Here is a 19,309-nt window from a genome sequence, read left to right as displayed (position 1 = left end):
ATTTGAATCCCTATCGAATGCTGTAGCTTTCGCCAACGGTTATACCGCGCTGAATACACCGGTTCTCGTCCGATCACCGAAGTCAAGCAGCTTCGGGCCTGGTAAGTACTTGGATGGGTGACCGCCTGGGAACACCATGTACTGTTGGCGACCTTTTTCTTAATGCTGATAATGATCTTTTTTGAAACTTGAAATCAATCAATCACCCACAGTTTTTGCAGAATCGCTCTCCGAAGAGCCGGCGATGGTAGTTTTTCTGCGAGGATACGTTCCTGCCATATTATCGTATGTATTTTATGTGCGTTTTTTGTTTAAAAACCCAACCCTTCAAAAAATTTCCTTCTCTGTCTTTTAGCTTTAATGTTAACACATCTCTCGAAGGTTGTTAGAGCACATTTTCTCAATATGATTACAATGAATTGTATCATTATTTGTAGTACAAAAACGTATGTTTATTCTACAAATTCTTGGCATTGCCCACGATACGTGAGATGTCCCGACTCGCCTCGAAAACTAGACGGTGGCCTATATGTAACTTACCGAAAGCAGTGTCTTTCGCCAACGGACATACCGCGTTAAATATACCGGTTTTCGTCCCAAAACAGAAGTCAAGCAGCGACGGATCTGGTAAGTACTTGGATGGGTGACAGCCTGGGAGCACCAGGTACTGTTAGCAACTTTTTGCTTTTTTAATGGTGATAATGACTTCTTTGTAACTTGAAGTCAATCAATCACAAATATTTTTTGCAGAATCGCTTCCCGAAGAGCCGGCGTTGGTAGTTTTTCTGCGAGGATACGTTCCTGCCATATTATTTGATGTATTTTTGGGCGTTTCTGTTTAAAATCCCAACCCTGCGCAAAATTTCCTTCTCTGTCTTTTAGCTCTAATGTTAACACATCTCTCGAAAGTTGATAAAGCACATTTTCTCACTATGATTAAAATGAAATGTATCATTAATAGTAACAATTATGTTTCATCTACACATTCTTGGCAGTCCACACTAAACGAGACATAACCCGTCTCGTCTCGAAAACTAGACGTTGGAGTATATCTATCTTACCGAAAGCAGTACCTTTCGCCAACGGTCATACCGCGCTGAATATACCGGTTCTCGTCCGATCACCGAAGTCAAGCAGTGTCGGGCCTGGTAAGTACTTGGATGGGTGACTGCCTGGGAACACCAGGTACTGTTGGCAACCTTTTTCTTTGTTTTGGTTAATATTGACCTTTTTGTAATTTGAAACCAATCAATCATCCACAGTTTCTGCAGAATCACCTCTTTCATAGCAGTCAGAAAATAATATATGTAAAAAATGTATATTAGTATATATGAATATCTGGGAAGCCGATGTTTTTTTTTTTAAATTTCATATCACTCTGGGTTGCAGGGTGCTGTTGTATTACATCTGGCCGCCATAATTGCGGTGGATAGCGGTGCCTGGATCCGACGTGTCTCTCTCCGTAGGTCCTGCGTTGGTAGTTTTCGGCGAGAATACGAGTCTGCGTTATTATGGGGTGTATATTTTGTTCAAAACCCTTTCACTGCACTAAATTTGAATCTCTATCTTGTAGCTTTAATATTAACACATCTCTCGAAGTTTGTTAGAGCACATTTTCTCACTATGATTACAATGAATTGTATCATTATTTGTAGTACAAAAACCTATGTTTCTTCTACACATTCTTGGCATTGCCCACGAAACATGAGATGTCCGACTCGTCTCGAAAACTAGAAGGTGGCCTATATGTAACTTACCGAAAGCAGTGTCTTTCGCCAACGGACATACCGCGTTAAATATACCGGTTTTCGTCCCAAAACAGAAGTCAAGAAGCGACGGATCTGGTAAGTACTTGGATGGGTGACAGCCTGGGAGCACCAGGTACTGTTAGCAACCTTTTGCTTTTTTAATGGAGATAATGACTTTTTTGTAACTTGAAGTTAATCAATCACAAATATTTTTTGCAGAATCGCTTCCCAAACAGCCGGCGTTGGTAGTTTTTCGGCGAGGATACGTTCCTGCCATATTATTTGATATATTTTTGGGCGTTTCTGTTTAGCATCCCAAACCTGCACAAAATTTCCTTCTCTGTCTTTTAGCTTTAATGTTAACACATCTCTCGAAGAGCGTTAAAGCACATTTTCTCACTATGATTACAATCAAATGTATCAATATTTGGTGTAGTAACACTTACGTTTCATCTACACTTTCTTGGCAGTGCACACAAAACGGGACATAATACGTCTCGTCTCGAAAACTAGACGGTGGAGTATATCTATGTTACCGAAAGCAGTACCCCTCGCCAACGGTCATACCGCGCTGAATATACCGGTTCTCGTCCGATCACCGAATTCAAGCAGCGTCGGGCCTGGTAAGTACTTGGATGGGTGACTGCCTTTGAACACCAGGTACTGTTGGCAACCTTTTTTTTGTTTTGGTTGATAATGACCTTTTTGTAATTTGAAACCAATCAATCATCCTCAGTTTCTGCAGAATCACCTCTTTTATAGCTGTAAGCAAATAATATATGTAAAAAATGAATATTAGTATATATGAATATCTGGGAAGCCGATGTTTTTTTTTAGTTTCTTATCATGCTGGTTTGAAGGGTGCAGTCGTATTACATCCGGCCGCCATAATTGCGGTGGATAGCGGTGCCTGGATCCGCCGTGTCTCTCTCCGTAGGTCCGGCGTTGGTAGTTTTCGGCGAGAATATGAGTCTGCGTTATTATTATGTGTATATTTTGTTCAAAACCCTTTCACTGCACTAAATTTTAATCTCTATCTTGTAGCTTTAATGTTAACACATCTCTCGAAGTTTGTTAGAGCACATTTTCTCACTATGATTACAATGAATTGTATCATTATTTTAGTACAAAAACGTATGTTTCTTCAACACATAATTGGCATTGCCCACGAAACGTAGGATGTCCCGACTCGTCTCGAAAGCTAGAAGGTGGCCTATATGTAACTTACCGAAAGCAGTGCATTTAGCCAGCGGACATACCGCGTTAAATATACCGGTTTTCGTCCCAAAAAAGAAACCAAGCAGCGACGGATCTGGAAAGTACTTGGATGGGTGACAGCCAGGGAGCACCAGGTACTGTTAGCAACCTTTTTGCTTTTGTAATGGTGATAATGACCTTTTTTGTGACTTGAAGTCAATAAATCACAAACATTTCTTGCAGAATCGCTTCCCGAAGAGCCGGCGTTGGTAGTTTTTGTGCGAGGATACCTTCCTGAAATATTATTTGATGTATTTTTGGGCGTTTCTGTTTAAAATCCCAACCCTGCTTAAAATTTCCTTCTCTGTCTTTTAGCTTTTATGTTAACACATCTCTCTAGGGTTGTTAAAGCACATTTTCTCACTATGATTAAAATGAAATGTATCATTAATAGTAACAATTATGTTTCATCTACACATTCTTGGCAGTGCACACTAAACGAGACATAACCCGTGTCGTCTCGAAAACTAGACGGTGGAGTATATCTATCTTACCGAAAGCAGTACCTTTCGCCAACGGTCATACCGCGCTGAATATACCGGTTCTCGTCCGATCACCGAAGTCAAGCAGTGTCGGGCCTGGTAAGTACTTGGATGGGTGACTGCCTGGGAACACCAGGTACTGTTGGCAACCTTTTTCTTTGTTTTGGTTAATAGTGACATTTTTGTAATTTGAAACCAATCAATCATCCACAGTTTCTGCAGAATCACCTCTTTTATAGATGTAAGCATATAATATATGTAAAAAATGTATATTAGTATATATGAATATCTGGGAAGCCGATGTTTTATTTAATTTCTTATCATGCTGGGTTGCAGGGTGCTGTCTTATTACATCCGGCCGCCATAATTGCAGTTTATAGCTGTGCCTGGATCCGCCGTGTCTCTCTCCGTAGTTCCGGCGTTGGTAGTTTTCGGCGAGAATACGAGTCTGCGTTATTATTGGGTGTATATTTTGTTCAAAACCCTTTCACTGCACTAAAGTTGAATCCCTATCTTGTAGCTTTTATGTTAACACATCTCTCGAAGTTTGTTAGAGCACATTTTCTCACTATGATTACAATGAATTGTATCATTATTTTAGTACAAAAACGTATGTTTCTTCAACACATTCTTGGCATTGCCCACGAAACGTAGGATGTCCCGACTCGTCTCGAAAGCTAGAAGGTGGCCTATATGTAACTTACCGAAAGCAGTGCATTTCGCCAGCGGACATACCGCGTTAAATATACCGGTTTTCGTCAAAAAACAGAAACCAAGCAGCGACGGATCTTGAAAGTACTTGGATTGGTGACAGCCTGGGAGCACCAGGTACTGTTAGCAACCTTTTTGCTTTTGTAATGGTGATAATGACCTTTTTAGTAACTTGAAGTCAATAAATCACAAACATTTCTTACAAAATCGCTTCCCGAAGAGCCGGCGTTGGCAGTTTTTGTGCGAGGATACGTTCCTGAAATATTATTTGATGTATTTTTGGGCGTTTCTGTTTAAAATCCTAACCCTGCACAAAATTTCCTTCTCTGTCTTTTAGCTTTAATGTTAACACATCTCTCGAAGGTTGTTAAAGCACATTTTCTCACTATGATTACAATGAAATGTATCATTAATAGTAACAATTATGTTTCATCTACACATTCTTGGCAGTGCACACTAAACGAGACATAACCCGTCTCGTCTCGAAAACTAGACGGTGGAGTATATCTATCTTACCGAAAGCAGTACCTTTCGCCAACGGTCATACCGCGCTGAATATACCAGTAGAGATCAGGCACTTGGGGTGAAAATGTTTGTTTAGTGATAAGATAAGCGGGGTCAGTTTTGTTTGTTTAGAGATATGATAAGAGTGGCGTACTCTTGGAGGGCATGTTGAAACCTAGGTGTGACGAAATCAGTGATAAGATTGGAGTAGCGTTTCATGACCTAAGTAAACCTTACTGGAGTAGGAGGTTATGGCCTTAGTATGACGGTGCATGGATGTCGCCATTATGTATGTATCGATGAGATGTTTTGAGGTCACGGTGTCAATGAACTTTCATAGTAGCGTCAATCTGTCTGGGGATTTCAATGCAGGTTCCAGCAAGTTTTGGTTTAGAGATATGATAAGAGTGGCGTACTCTTGGAGGGCATGTTGAAACCTAGGTGTGACGAAATCAGTGATAAGATTGGAGTAGCGTTTCATGACCTAAGTAAACCTTACTGGAGTAGAAGGTCATGGCCTAAGTATGACGGTGCATGGATGTCGCCATTATGTCTGTATCGATGAGATGTTTTGAGGTCACGGTGTTAATGAACTTTCATAGTAGCGTCAAGCTGTTTGGGGATTTCAATGCAGGTTCCAGCAAGTTTTGTTTGGGGTGTGACGTAGTTGATAATATAAATGGCGAGGTTGGCTGTTTGATCCCTAGTATAGTTATTCGTATACAGAAGTTAGAAGGTTACACTTACGTTTTCCTTGCTACGTTGTGTCTGAATACTGTTGTTGTGAAAGTACGTTCAGTGGAAGTTAAGATTTATTAGTGTGAAATATTCTACGGCGGAATATCTTCTGTTGGAGAGAGAGAGAGAGAGAGAGAGAGAGAGAGAGAGAGAGAAGACAGCGAAATAAGAAGAAAATATGGGTAAGTATTGATTTATTTTGTGAATATAACTCTGTAAAACCTGATGATATCAAACACTCACGTAGAGTCACCAGATCTATCGAACTTTACGATGTTAACCCCTCAACCAATTTGCTACATCCCTACATCGGTTATTTTCCACGGGCGGGGCCCTCTATCTATAACGGTTAATCAGGGACTGGACCTACAGTTTAAACTCGGATCCGAACCACTTGTGCCTCCATAGAGTATCGACCCTGGGACCTTTTGATTGCAAACTGATTGATTGAGATGCTGTTTTAAGTACAGTTTATGGACAGTAAAGTTAATTGGGACTGGACCTACAGTTTCGAGTCGGACCCGAACCACTTGTAACTCCACAGAGTATCGACTCCGGAACTTTTTTATTGCAAATCAATAGCATTACTACTACATCATTGGGGGGACCCCATCAAAAATATTGGAAAATATAATAAAATAAGGACTGGACCTACAGTTTCAATCAAATCCGAACCACTTATGCCTCCACAGAGTATCGACCTCGGGACCCTTTGGTTCCAAAGCAATAACATTATCACTACATAATTCGGGAGGCCCTATAAAGGTAATGAAAAATATATTAAAATCGGGACTGGACCTACAGTTTCAAGCCGGATCCGAACCACTTGTGCCTTTACAGAGTATCGATCTCGGGACCTTTGATTCCAAACCGATTGATTGATTGAGATGCTGTTTTAATTTCACTTTATGGTCAGAAAAGCTAATTGGGACTGGGCCTACAGTATAAAGTTGGATCCGAACCACTTATGCCTCCACAGAGTATCGACCTCGGGACCCTTTGATTCCAAAGCAATAACATTATCACTACATCATTCGGGAGACCCTATAAAGGTAATGGAAGATATATTAAATATTGTTTTTATTTATATTTGTAAATTCCTCGCGATATTTCTTCACAGTGGTAAATACGAAGTGGCCCCCGCGTTGCAAATTTTAGGGACGTTCTCGTATAATAAAACACCTTAGCATCATCCTGAACATGCATAGCCACGAAAATTTTGCTCAGCCCTGTTATTAAACATGCTCTGCACAATTCCCAACTATCCAAGATTACGAACATGGCTCGTTTTTATTTTACCTCTGTTTTAATAGGTTTTCACTAAGCGACAGTGAAAATATACGGGTGACTACTAAAAAATATGTATTTTATCCAAGATTGAAGTGTACTATACTATCGAGTTTATAAAGAAATTTTGTTTGTAATTAAATATTATTAATTTTTGGAGAAAAAGTTTATTAAATTTATAAAATTAGATCCACTTTAAATGTGGATCCTCTCGTACTGTACATCAACTGTAATTTTGAGTACAATTTAAACAATATCTCAAATAGAATTTTTATCCTTGTTTCAATATTATCGAAAATTAACTATTAAATAATGTGAAGGATGATAATTTTTGTATCAGTATAAAACATAATTCAAATACAAATTAATTTACAAGGGTATAATTTTGTTTACAGATAAAACATCTCATCTGCAATCAACACAGGATGTTATCTGTGAAATTGAGGAGTATATAGGGCATAATAATAATAACAGGCAGGAGGAGGTTCAATCAAAACAAAATAGGGTAGTTATAAGTAATCCTATGAATTCTGATGAATCTCCATCTCAGTGTATACATGCATTTAGTGACATCCGGGGTAGTCGGTCTGAACAAAAACCGGTTATGTCAGACGACAGTTTATGTACACAGAAGTTATTCAATGACATCAGCGAATATGTAGGATCCCCACTATATATTCAACAACCACCCACACCTCAAAGTCTGAGTAATGTTACCAATGGACCGATTATACAGATTGAGAAAAAAAAAGGGGGAGAGCCCGACAACTTAGTGACTAAAGTGGTTTCAATTTCGGGAGAGAGTAACAATACAAGTACTGGAGAAAATTATGAAGTAACAGCTCCTTACAAAAATATATTGCTCAGTCTTGACTCTGGGTGGTGTGGTGAAGAGAACTATGGAGCAGAAACACCAACAGAGAAAAATGAGTATAATTTAGATGCTTTGACGGAAGAAATTGTGGATATGATTTCTGGTGTTGTTAGGAAGAATAATGAAATAACAATGGAGGAATTTATTAGTAACGCGTTAAGACGACCGATGGACAGCGAGGTGATTTCACTTAGAAATGAATTGGAGATGTTAGGTTCCGATGTTGTTAGGGGGAACAATGAAATGACAATGGAGGAATTTATTAGTAATGCGTTAAGGCGACCGATGGACAACGAGGTTATTTCACTCAGGAATGAATTGGAGATGTTAGGGACTATAAATTATGTGCAAGAAGGATGTGGATCAAAAGGGGAAATTCCTGGAAATGATGGTTCGAGTGGTTCCTCGGAAAAATGTTCTACAAGTAATGTTCCTAGGAACGAGGGTATGTTTACGGTGTTTGGTGATTTTGAACGGCATTATAAAAAGTTCAACCTTGAAGGTCGCCAAATAAATGTTCGTCTGCTTCCAGTCCCTGACAATACAAACCCGCTTAACTGGATCCATGACGGACTAAACCAGATTATAGAATATTTAACCCAAAACATAGATAAAAATGATCATGTTGGTTTAACAATAAGAAATATTAATTCTCCAAGGGACCCATTCTGGCTTAGTTTCCGGTTAGGAAGTGAACTCGACGGGGATGTAGTATGGGAGAGCCTTGAAAGAGTAATGCAGAGCAACGCTACTTTTCTCGCATCTGACCAACTGGTTTTCCATCTCCACCGTGTCCGACTACCCTCAGGCACAGGTCGTTTTAAGAGAGGGTTGGATAGTATTGAGGAAGTTTGCAGACGACGTTCCGGTATAATTTCCATTACAAACAAAGATTACATGTGTCTTCCTCGTGCACTTGTTGTAGCAAGGGGATATGCATGTTTGCCAGGACACAACGAACGAAACAAGTATCGAATGGGTGGTCCAATTGTTCGAACCGAGGCTCTACAATTATGTCGAGATGCAGGAGTAGATATCACCAAGAAAGGATGCAGTATTCAGGAGCTGCAGAAGTTTCAAGCTGTTATGCCTCAGTACAGAATTGTTGTATACGGAGATCTTAGCGGAGATAATATTATGTTTGAAGGGAGTACTGAAAAGTCCAGAAAACCTCTGTTTCTTCTGCATAATAATGATCATTATAATGTTATAACTTCCTTGACATCGGCGTTTTCTTGCAGCTACTATTGCGAGCATTGTAAGAAAAAATTCGGCTCTGTAACAGAACATAAAGATTGTCTGGGAAAATGCAATAAATGTTTTGCATCTCATGAAATGTCTAATGAGTTAAGAAAGTGCCTTGAATGTAATAGAGACTTCCATGGTGCTGAGTGCTTTGAAAATCATAGAAAAAAACCTAAAAATGGAAAAAGTATATGCATGAAAATTTCCCAATGTCCCTCTTGTTTGAAAGTTATATTCATGGCTAAGAGAAAAACCCAACATGTTTGTGGGGAGATATTTTGCAGAACTTGTAAGAGACATTATCCAAGTGGTCATCAGTGTTACATACAGAAATCTACACCACCGCAAGATAAGAAGCCATTTATTTTAATTTTTTACGATCTAGAGTGTACTCAAGATACTCAATTTGATGGTTATGCCGATAGGAATGAACATCAACCAAACCTCTGTGTCATACAGCAAGTATGTAATAATTGTATATGCAATTCAGACGTGTCTGTCTCCTGCAGTACTTGTGGAAATAGGCAGCACATATTCAGCAATTCACCAGTTGAAGAAATGTTGTCTTACATCAAAAACCTACCACACAAATTTAATATTTTCTGCATATGCCATAATATGAGGGGATACGATGGTCATTTCCTCCTCAGAACAATGATCACAAAATTCAATGTCTACCCGGAGATCATAATGAATGGGTCAAAAATTTTGTTGATGCAGACAGGTTACATTAAATTCCTCGATTCATTGAATTTTCTTCCTATGCCACTTGCAAGTTTACCGAAAGCATTCGACCTACCACCTGAAAAGAAGAAAGGATTTTACCCTCATCTTTTTAACCAATCTGTTAATAGATCTTACAGAGGTGAACTACCTGATATGGAATATTACTCCCCCGATCAAATGGATCCAAAAATGAGAGAGGATTTTCTGAAGTGGTACAGAGAACAGAAGAAGAAGAATTATGTGTTTGACGCTGAACAAGAGTTGATAGAGTATTGCATAAGTGATGTGGAAATACTGCGATTAGCCTGTCTGAAATTCAGGGAATCTTTCTACGCAGAAACTGGGATTGATGTGTGGAGGGAAGGAGTCACAATATCCGGAGTGTGTAATCTATTATTCCGGAGGAAATTCTTGAAGGATAAGTCTATAGGAATAATACCTCCCAATGGTTACCGGTGGGCTGACAAGCAATCAGTAGGGGCTGTTGAATGGCTCGTTTACGAAGAGATGAGAAGAAGTGTTGTTATTCAACATGCTGGAAGGGGGCTCGAAAGTAAAATTGCAGGTCTCAAAGTTGACGGGTTTTACAAAGATGAGGATGGGAAAGGACATATACTTCAGTATCACGGATGTTATTTCCATTCTTGTGAGAGGTGTATGTTAAACAAAACAGGTCAAGCTAGTACAGAAGATGGTGATACAGTCGACACTAGAAGAGAAAGAACAAAAAGAGTTACAGAGCGTTTGGAGAAAAGTGGTAATAAAGTGGAGATTATGTGGGAATGTGACTGGATAAAACTGAAAAATGAAAATCCTGAAATTAAGAAGTATGTAGAAAAACATCCAATAACACTAAGGAAAATCCTTAACCCGCGTAGCAGTTTAACGGGTGGACGTACAAATGCTACCAAACTGTATTATAAAGCTACTAGTAATGAAAAGATTGGTTATATCGATGTTTGTTCTCTGTATCCATTTGTCTGCAAGTATGGCAAATTCCCTCTTGGACACCCCAAAATTTATCTGGGAGATGACTGTCCACCTATTGAACAAGTGGAAGGACTTGTATTATGTTCTGTTCTACCACCTCGTGATCTTTATCACCCTGTCTTGCCTGTTAAGATGGATGGCAAATTATTTTTTGCGTTATGTAGATCTTGTGCAGAAGAAAAGAATCAGAAGGACTGTACGCACACTAATCAAGAAAGACTGTTTACAGGGACCTGGGTTGCTGACGAGTTAAGAAAAGCTGTGAGTCAAGGATACCAGATAATAGAGATGTTTGAAGTATGGCAATACGAGGTGACCACTTACGACCCAGAAAGTAGAGAAGGGGGATTATTTGTTGGTTATATCAACAAATTCCTAAAAATAAAGCAGGAAGCGAGCGGCTGGCCTTCAAGATGTGAAACAGAAGAAGATAAACAAAGTTTTATTCAAGATTACCATGAAAAAGAGGGGATATTGCTGGAGTACAACAAAATAGAGAATAACCCTGGTAAACGAAGACTTGCCAAATTAATGCTTAACAGTTTTTGGGGCAAATTTGGACAACGACCGAATCTTCCCAAGACGTCAATAATATCCCAACCTTCCGAACTTTATGACAAACTAACCAGTCCATCTGTAAGTGTGAACTCTTTACTACCTATTGATGAGAATGCGGTAGTTGTGAATTGGGAACATGTGGATGAGGCTGTTGAAGAGTTACACACAGTAAATGTAGTCATTGCCGCATATACTACAGCTGGGGCGAGACTACACCTTTACAAATACTTAGAAGAATTAAAGGAAAGAGTAATATACTACGATACAGATAGTGTAATTTTCAGTACAAAAACTGGTGAAACTGAACCTAAAACAGGTGACTATCTTGGTCAGATGACAGATGAACTGGAAGTATATGGTAAAGGCAGTTATATAACAGAGTTTGTCTCTACAGGACCAAAGTCTTATGCTTTTAATGTCAGAAACCCTGTTACAGGAAATGAAACAAGTGTGTGCAAAGTAAAAGGAATAACTCTAAATCATGAGAACAGGAAAGTAATAAATATGTCATCACTAAAAGATTTGATTATTCACGAGACACCAGATATAACAGTCCACAATAGAAGAAAAATTTCCAGAACAAAAGATTTTAGGGTTTACAATAGACCAGAAAGTAAAGTTTTGAGGGTAGTTTACACAAAGAGGAGAATCATACATGATTTTGATACAGTACCGTTTGGTTACATTCATCCTGTAAAGAAAATACGTACGAAGTAAAATCACAAAAAAAATGTACTCACCTACCAAGATACGGAAACAACTAAAACAAATTGTACTTACCTCTTATTTCCTGTAAATATCCTGATTATATGTAAATTTACTTACTTCAAACTATGGCACACACATGGACACATCCCTTCTCCATGATACTAGCTGGTCCTTCAGGATGCGGAAAATCAGTTTTTGTATCGCGGATTTTGTTACATCTTGAAAATTTAGTAAATGTAAAGTTCAACAATATTACCTGGTGTTATAGTGAATGGCAACCTCTGTATGAAAATATTTCACGTAATATTGAATTCCAGAAAGGACTACCTAACATGGACACATGTCAGTCAGAGGAAGGACCACATTTAGTTATTCTTGACGATCTAATGAGAGAGGCTGATGGTAGAGTTGTTGATCTTTTCACAAAAGGTTGCCATCACAGAAATATAAGTACAATATTTCTAACACAAAACATATTTCACCAAGGAAAAGGACGCCGTGATATATCACTGAATTGCCATTACCTGGTCTACTTCAAGAATCCGAGAGATAAAGCTCAAATTTACCCTCTTTCGACTCAGATTTGCCCTGAGAATAAAAAGTTTATGTTGGATGTGTTTAAGGATGCTACTTCTCCACCTTATGGATATATTTTCTTTGACTTGAAACAGTCAACTCCAGAAAATCAACGGTACCTAACTTGCATCTTCCCTGACGACCCTTATAATTATGCCTATGTTCCCAAATAAGTAGATGTACATTTATAGAAGAACACCACTTTATCATCATGTCTCCCATGATCAGGAACGCTGAATTACTCCGCACACTATCGAAATGTAAACCCTCAGTCAGAAATATTATTCTTAAAAATGCAGATTCTGGCTTGGTGCAGGATATATGCGAGTGTGCACATAATACTTTAAAAGGCAATGTACCTTTAAAACCAGCTCAGAAAAAAAAATTAGCTCGTTACAAGCATATGCTAAGAAATCTCGTGAAACGAGGAATATCCTGGAAGAAAAAGAAGAAGTTTATAGTTCAGTCGGGAGGTTTTCTACCATATCTTATCGCTCCGATACTTAGTGGAATATTTTCAAGTCTCTTCAAATAATGGAACATGCAAGAAAAATGGTATTGCTACCTCATGAAACTCTCCAAAAATTTTATTATCAGCAACACCGGACATCATCAATGTCAGAACTAGATAAAGAAATGGAAAGAATATTACAAAAGAAAAATATTTCTGATGTACAAAAATGGGATATGTACCAGCAAGTTTTGAGTAGGTACCTTCATTTTGCAAGAAATTTAAACAATCCTATTGAGCTTCCGTTAATTTCAAAAGAACATCAAGAACAGAAAAAAGAGGAAAATATGGAGTTACAGGAGAGAGAGATTTCTGATCCTGTTTATAATGATATTTTAGCTACCACACCTAAAAAATTTCATTATAAAGTAGAACTATTATATCGTCGACTAAAGAACAATAAAAATATAGAGTGGAATTCTAGTGGAGAAACCAGTATATACAATAAAAATATACAAGGAAGTAATATTGTCGATCTTGTCAGTGATATAGTGAGAAATCGCCAAAATAGTAACCCGAAAGGATATGAAAATTTCTCTGAATTATTAGCCGACTTAAACATTCCTCAAGAAGTTGTTGGTAATTCTCGACGTTGGGGGTTAATTCAGAAACTCAAAGGAAGAAAGCAGAAAGATGTGGCAGACACCGAAAAAAACGAGCAGCATGGGCATTGGTTAAGGTATTAAATATAGAATCATCTCAAGTTTACATTATTTCCTTAATATGGATTCAAGATTAAAGAACATATATTATGATGTCTCGAATCCTGCGGGTTTCTCTACTGTAGATCGTCTGTGGAAAGGTGCCCTTAAGAAATATTCAAAAAAGGAGATTCAGAAATGGATGGAGAGTCAAGAAAGTTACACATTACACAGACCACAACGGAAAGTATATCCACGAGGTAGATATATTGTAAATAACATTGATGACTTGTGGCAGGCAGACCTTGTTGATTTGAGAAGTATAAGTTCACACAACGATCATTTTAGATTCGTCTTAACAGTTATAGACACATTCTCCAAATATGCATGGGCAGTCCCGATATTAAGCAAGACTAGTAGTAATATAGTCAGAGCATTCTATGATATTTTGGAACAAGCAAACGGAAGAAAACCAATCACCATACAGACCGATAAAGGATCGGAATTTATCAACGCATCTATTCAATCCTTTTTCAAAACTAACAGTATTCATCATTTTACTACAAAAAATCCAGATGGAAAGGCTAGTATTATTGAAAGATTCAACAGGACTCTCAAAGAGAAAATGTGGAAATATTTCACGGCAAAACATTCTTACCGTTATATTGATGATTTACCGAAAATGTTGACATCTTATAACAACACTAGACATAGAAGTATTAAAATGGCCCCTGTGGAAGTAAAACCCGGTAATATTCTTGAAGTATGGAGAAATCTCCGAAATATAAAACCATTAAAAGGCACAACAAAATCTAGAAACAAACCTCTAGAGAAAAATAACTACGTTAGGATTAGCAGAGAAAGTTTACCTTTTGAGAAAGGATATACCGGGAAATGGTCTAAGGAGATTTTCAAAATTAAAAATGTTGTTGGTCATACTCCGACAGTTTACAAACTTGAAGATTTGAATAATGAAGATGTTGACGGGTTATTTTATCGTGAGGAAATCCAGAAAGTGCAACACCCGAAAGAGTTTAATATTGATAAAATACTGAAGACAAGTGGGAAAGGCAGCAGAAGAAGATTATTTGTTAAGTGGAGCGGATATCCCTCATCGTTTAATACCTGGATACCATTCTCGAGTTTAAGAAAACTAACATGAGATCTTCTTTCTACATAACCTTACCTAGCAACAGTTCGGTGGATATTTTTCCTATGAACACATTATGTAATTTTACAACAAAACTACCGAAAGAAATACAACTGAAAGGAGAATGGGAGGTTGCTGTCGTTGAGATTCATTATCCTAATTTTATGTATAATATAACAGAGAGACAGAACATAGTGTACTATAACCTGGACACAATTACACATAACTGGAAAAAAGTTAAAATACCAGCAGGCTATTACCAAGACATAGCACAAGTTGTAACCGCAATTCAAAGTACAAATGTTCCTTTCAGTATTTCGCTTTTAGATGATCGACATGTTCTTCTAAGAGCAAATACAGAGATATCTGATAATCAGAACGCAGAGCTATTATCCACAGAAGTAAGATTTTCTCCGAAACTAGCAACCCAGTTAGGGTTTGACCCATTCCATATAATCAAACTAGGTACTGATCAACGTGTTCATTCGTCATCGCCTGCTAACTTATCACTTGGAGTACCTCAACAGATGTTTATCTACTGTGACATTCTGGAGCACGAGATGGTTGGAGATTCCTTTGCACCACTTTTAAAAATAGTAGGTACTAATGTTCGTCATTTTATTTTTGGAAGTGATGCTAATATCGAGTTTCACTCTCTACAATATATACCCTTAATGAAGAAACAATTTGATACTATAGAAATAGATATTAGGGATAGCACAGGACAAAAAATACCATTCATATCTGGAGAGGTGTCATTAAAACTACATTTTAGACGCTCTGTGCAATAATGAATCCATATGAACATCATTACCATGTTCTTAGTGGTGGAGGTGTTTCAAACATATACCAAGGTTCACCATATCAAAGAGGTCACGGAATCGGTAGTTTCCTTGGAGGATTATTTAGATCAGTTCTCCCACTTATAACTAAAGGAGCAAAAGCTGTTGGAAAAGAGATGCTGACTACAGGAATCAATGTATTAGGTGATATTACACAGAATCAACCTATTAAGCAATCATTGAAAACCAGACTTTCACAAGCAGGAGACCGATTAAAACGAAAAGCTGAAAGTAAAATAGATACTATGGTCGGTTCTGGTAACAAAAGGAGAAAAACATCGAGTAGCAAATCAAAAAACAGACAAAGAACTCTTAAAAAAAATAAAAATAGACAGCAGAAGAGAAAAGCAACAAAAAACAAGAAAAAAATACCCCAGAAGAGAAAAGTTGATATGGATATATTCGGATAACAAATTTCGTGGATATTACACCCATAATGTGGCCAAACACTGTTTTATTACCCAGTTAGAATCTGATTGTTGAAGGGTGAGGTTGTCTCAGATATGTCGTTTATAAGCAACCTCTCGTGTCAGTGTTCAAATTCAGAATTGGAGATATTCTCAATACCTCCAACACAAACAAGTATCCAATCAGGTCAGTGGATTTCGTACAAACCATTAGCTTCGTTATCAGATGATGCTCCTGTTGAATTTACAGTACCTGGACATGGAGAACATTATTTGGACCTTCCACACACATACCTCCATTTAAAAGTTAAAATCTTCACTCTGGATAATACTCCTATAAATATCTCAGATAAAGTTGCTCCTACCAATAATTTTCTACATTCTCTATTCAACCAAGTAGATGTATTTCTAAATCAGAAACTTGTTACGTCACCTTCTCATACGTATCCATACAGAGCATACATCGAAAATCTACTAAACTACGGTCCTGCAGCAAAAGAATCCCATCTAACCTCATATTTATGGTACAAAGATACTCCAGGATATATGGATTCTTTAAATGGTGAAGAAAACAGAGGACTTCAGAAAAGAAAAAGTTTTATCACAAGCAATAAGGCTATCGATCTCATAGGCCATCTACACTGTGACATCTTCAACCTCGAACGTCTAGTTCTTAACAATATCGAAATGCGTGTGAAGTTAATTCGTGCTAAAGATGGTTTTGCACTTATGGCAGACAGCAACAACTTCAAGATTCACATTGAAGATGCCACATTATTTGTTAGAAAGGTATCCATTCACCCAACCATCAAGATAGCTCATTCCCGTGTGCTACAAAAGACAACTGCAAAGTATCCTATAAATCGAGTTCATATGAAGATCATTACCTTTCCTAGAGGTATTCTAAATAAAACTATCGACAACTTATTCCTGGGCCAAATTCCAAAACGTATCATTATAGGATTTGTTACTAATGCAGCATTCAACGGGGATTACACTAAAAATCCTTATAATTTTCATCATTTCAATATAAATTTTCTCTGCCTGTATGTAGACGGGAAACAAATTCCATCGAATCCCCTTCAACCGGATTTTCGGAATAACCTATTTGTCAGGTCGTATCAGACATTATTTGAAAATACTGGAATTCAATATTTAAATGAGGGGAATGGAATCTCTAGAGAGGACTACGGTCAAGGATACACACTTTTTGCCTTTGACCTCACTCCCGACCTATCTGCTCATACATCAACACACTGGAACCTTGTACGACATGGAACAGTTCGTTTGGAGGTCCACTTCAACACAGCTTTAGCAGAGACAGTCAACGGTGTTGTCTACGGGGAGTTCCAAAATCTTTTTGAAGTAGATAAAGATCGAAATATCATCCTGGATTACGCAAGTTGAACAGATATAAGGTAAGTGTATACCATAGTTTATTTCATTTTATTTCAAAATGTTGTTCGCAGTAGTCGATATTCAAGGCTTTAATATAAATAAAACATTTATACCAAAAGAAGTAGCAATATATAGTGGTAATGGTAGCCACTCTTATCATTGGTTATTGAAGCCCCCATTCTCTGTAGATCATCTCTCTGCTGAAAATTTGAAATCCGTTCATTGGTTACAGAGAAATTATCACGGTCTATCATGGTGTGATGGAGTTATTCCTTTTTATTATCTCAAGTATCTTCTAAAATACACACTTGCACCTTATGATTCAGTATTTTGTAAAGGAACTGAAAAATCTAATTTTCTATCACTTCTACTTGGTAGAACAGTTCAAGATCTGACTTTGTACGGTTGTCCTTCATTAAAATTATTTTCGAAGGATAACACCCCTCGTTGTTTTCATTCGGCACATTTAAGGTCAACCTTCTTCTGTTCTTTGTCAAATGCTTACAACCTTGCACAGTGGAAATATGAACACACTTCAACTACTTCTACCACTTCGACATCTTCACGATCATAAACATACAGGGGTATATCCCTCTGATATGCTTCCACTAACAGTATCTACACCTGCTGCGATAATTTTGAATACAGATCCCAGTAACAAACCAGGGACCCATTGGGTTGCTATATACATTGATATATCAAGAAATGGCGAATATTTTGATAGTTTCGGATTACCACCACAGATAGCCTCTGTACGAAATTTTCTTCAAAACAATACTATAAGTTTTTCATATAACACTGTACAACTTCAAGGTTTAAACAGTGATGTGTGTGGACATTATTGTTTATCCTATATCATACATCGATCTAGAGGAAGATCTCTTCAGACATTTGTTACTTATTTCACAAATAACCTATTACGGAATGATAAATATATCAAAAGAAAAATGTCGATTATAATAAATAGAAAAATCAAAACCTGCAGTTTTGTGCCTCCACAACTTCAGACATGTTTTGCAAGGTATATACATATTTATATATATCTCTGTCTTGTTCATAAAGTATATAATTATTTTCTAGTGATTTAAATCTATTAGCTAATTATCACATTTTTATTTTTTTAGGAGAGTATCCTGATGAGAGGGTCGGAACATAGAACAACCTAGAAGTGACATATGACATGTAATAATTCTTACTCGGACATAGAAGAAAAAGTAACAATTGAAGAATAATAAACCAAATCAACTGAATGCTACAAATTAAAAATGTGACACTGTGTGTGTGTGTGTGTGTGTGTGTGGGAGCCAGGATAAAAAAACTATACTTGAACAATATGCAAAAATAGTTGTGTTTAAAGTCTGGAAATCTTCATATACTTTATGTAAATTGAGAAACATTAAAATGTGTATACGATTTTTTTAAAAAAAAAAACGTATAAATAATATATCAACTGTAAATAATAATATTACTTGTACATATGTAAATTTATATATTTGGATAGCTATGTGATCATTGTTTCATTGTAAAATTGGTTATAATTATATAAAATGTGTAATAAATTTAGTACTTTATAATTTGAAATATTTTCTATCATTTTTTTAGTAACCCTAAGTGAAAAATTTGTAATAGTATAATCTTCAGATAATTAAATATGAAATTTTAATTAATTAGTCTGCTAACGCAAATACGAAGTGGGTCCGCGCGTTGCAATTTCTAGCGTAGCTCTCGCACAATTCAAGCATTAAGAACTGTACGACTCCTACTCTGGAAAATGTCATCTCCACTACGTACATGATTTAGCAGCAACATTATAATATGTCACGGTGTTAAATACAAATGGACAAAAACACAAATTTTCAAATTCTGGTATATTTTATTAAAAACCTCCATTTTTGTTTTACATACATTTATTTTTACACACGTATTTCAGAACTTTTTTATCTTTCTACCTGAAAT

At 37.1% G+C, this 19,309-nt stretch overlaps 4 non-coding genes across 4 annotated transcripts; all 4 read left to right on the top strand.

The window, feature by feature from the left end:
• Positions 1-31: 31 nt before the first annotated feature.
• LOC145995569 (5S ribosomal RNA) lies at positions 32-150 on the top strand. The gene has a single exon (XR_014442615.1). It is a non-coding gene; the product is annotated as a 5S ribosomal RNA (ribosomal RNA).
• A 928-nt stretch (positions 151-1,078) lies between these two features.
• Positions 1,079-1,197, top strand: LOC145995450 (5S ribosomal RNA). Its single transcript, XR_014442502.1, has one exon. It is a non-coding gene; the product is annotated as a 5S ribosomal RNA (ribosomal RNA).
• Positions 1,198-2,301: 1,104 nt separating this feature from the next.
• LOC145995615 (5S ribosomal RNA) lies at positions 2,302-2,420 on the top strand. The gene has a single exon (XR_014442661.1). It is a non-coding gene; the product is annotated as a 5S ribosomal RNA (ribosomal RNA).
• A 1,096-nt stretch (positions 2,421-3,516) lies between these two features.
• LOC145995449 (5S ribosomal RNA) lies at positions 3,517-3,635 on the top strand. Its single transcript, XR_014442501.1, has one exon. It is a non-coding gene; the product is annotated as a 5S ribosomal RNA (ribosomal RNA).
• The last annotated feature ends 15,674 nt before the right edge of the window (positions 3,636-19,309 follow it).

This window comes from Lepisma saccharinum, chromosome 11, assembly GCF_977018435.1.
Source record: "Lepisma saccharinum chromosome 11, izLepSacc3.1, whole genome shotgun sequence".
Classification (NCBI taxonomy): domain Eukaryota; kingdom Metazoa; phylum Arthropoda; class Insecta; order Zygentoma; family Lepismatidae; genus Lepisma; species Lepisma saccharinum.
The sequence above is the reverse complement of the archived record's forward strand: the minus strand, read 5'-3'. Positions and strand labels throughout refer to the sequence as shown.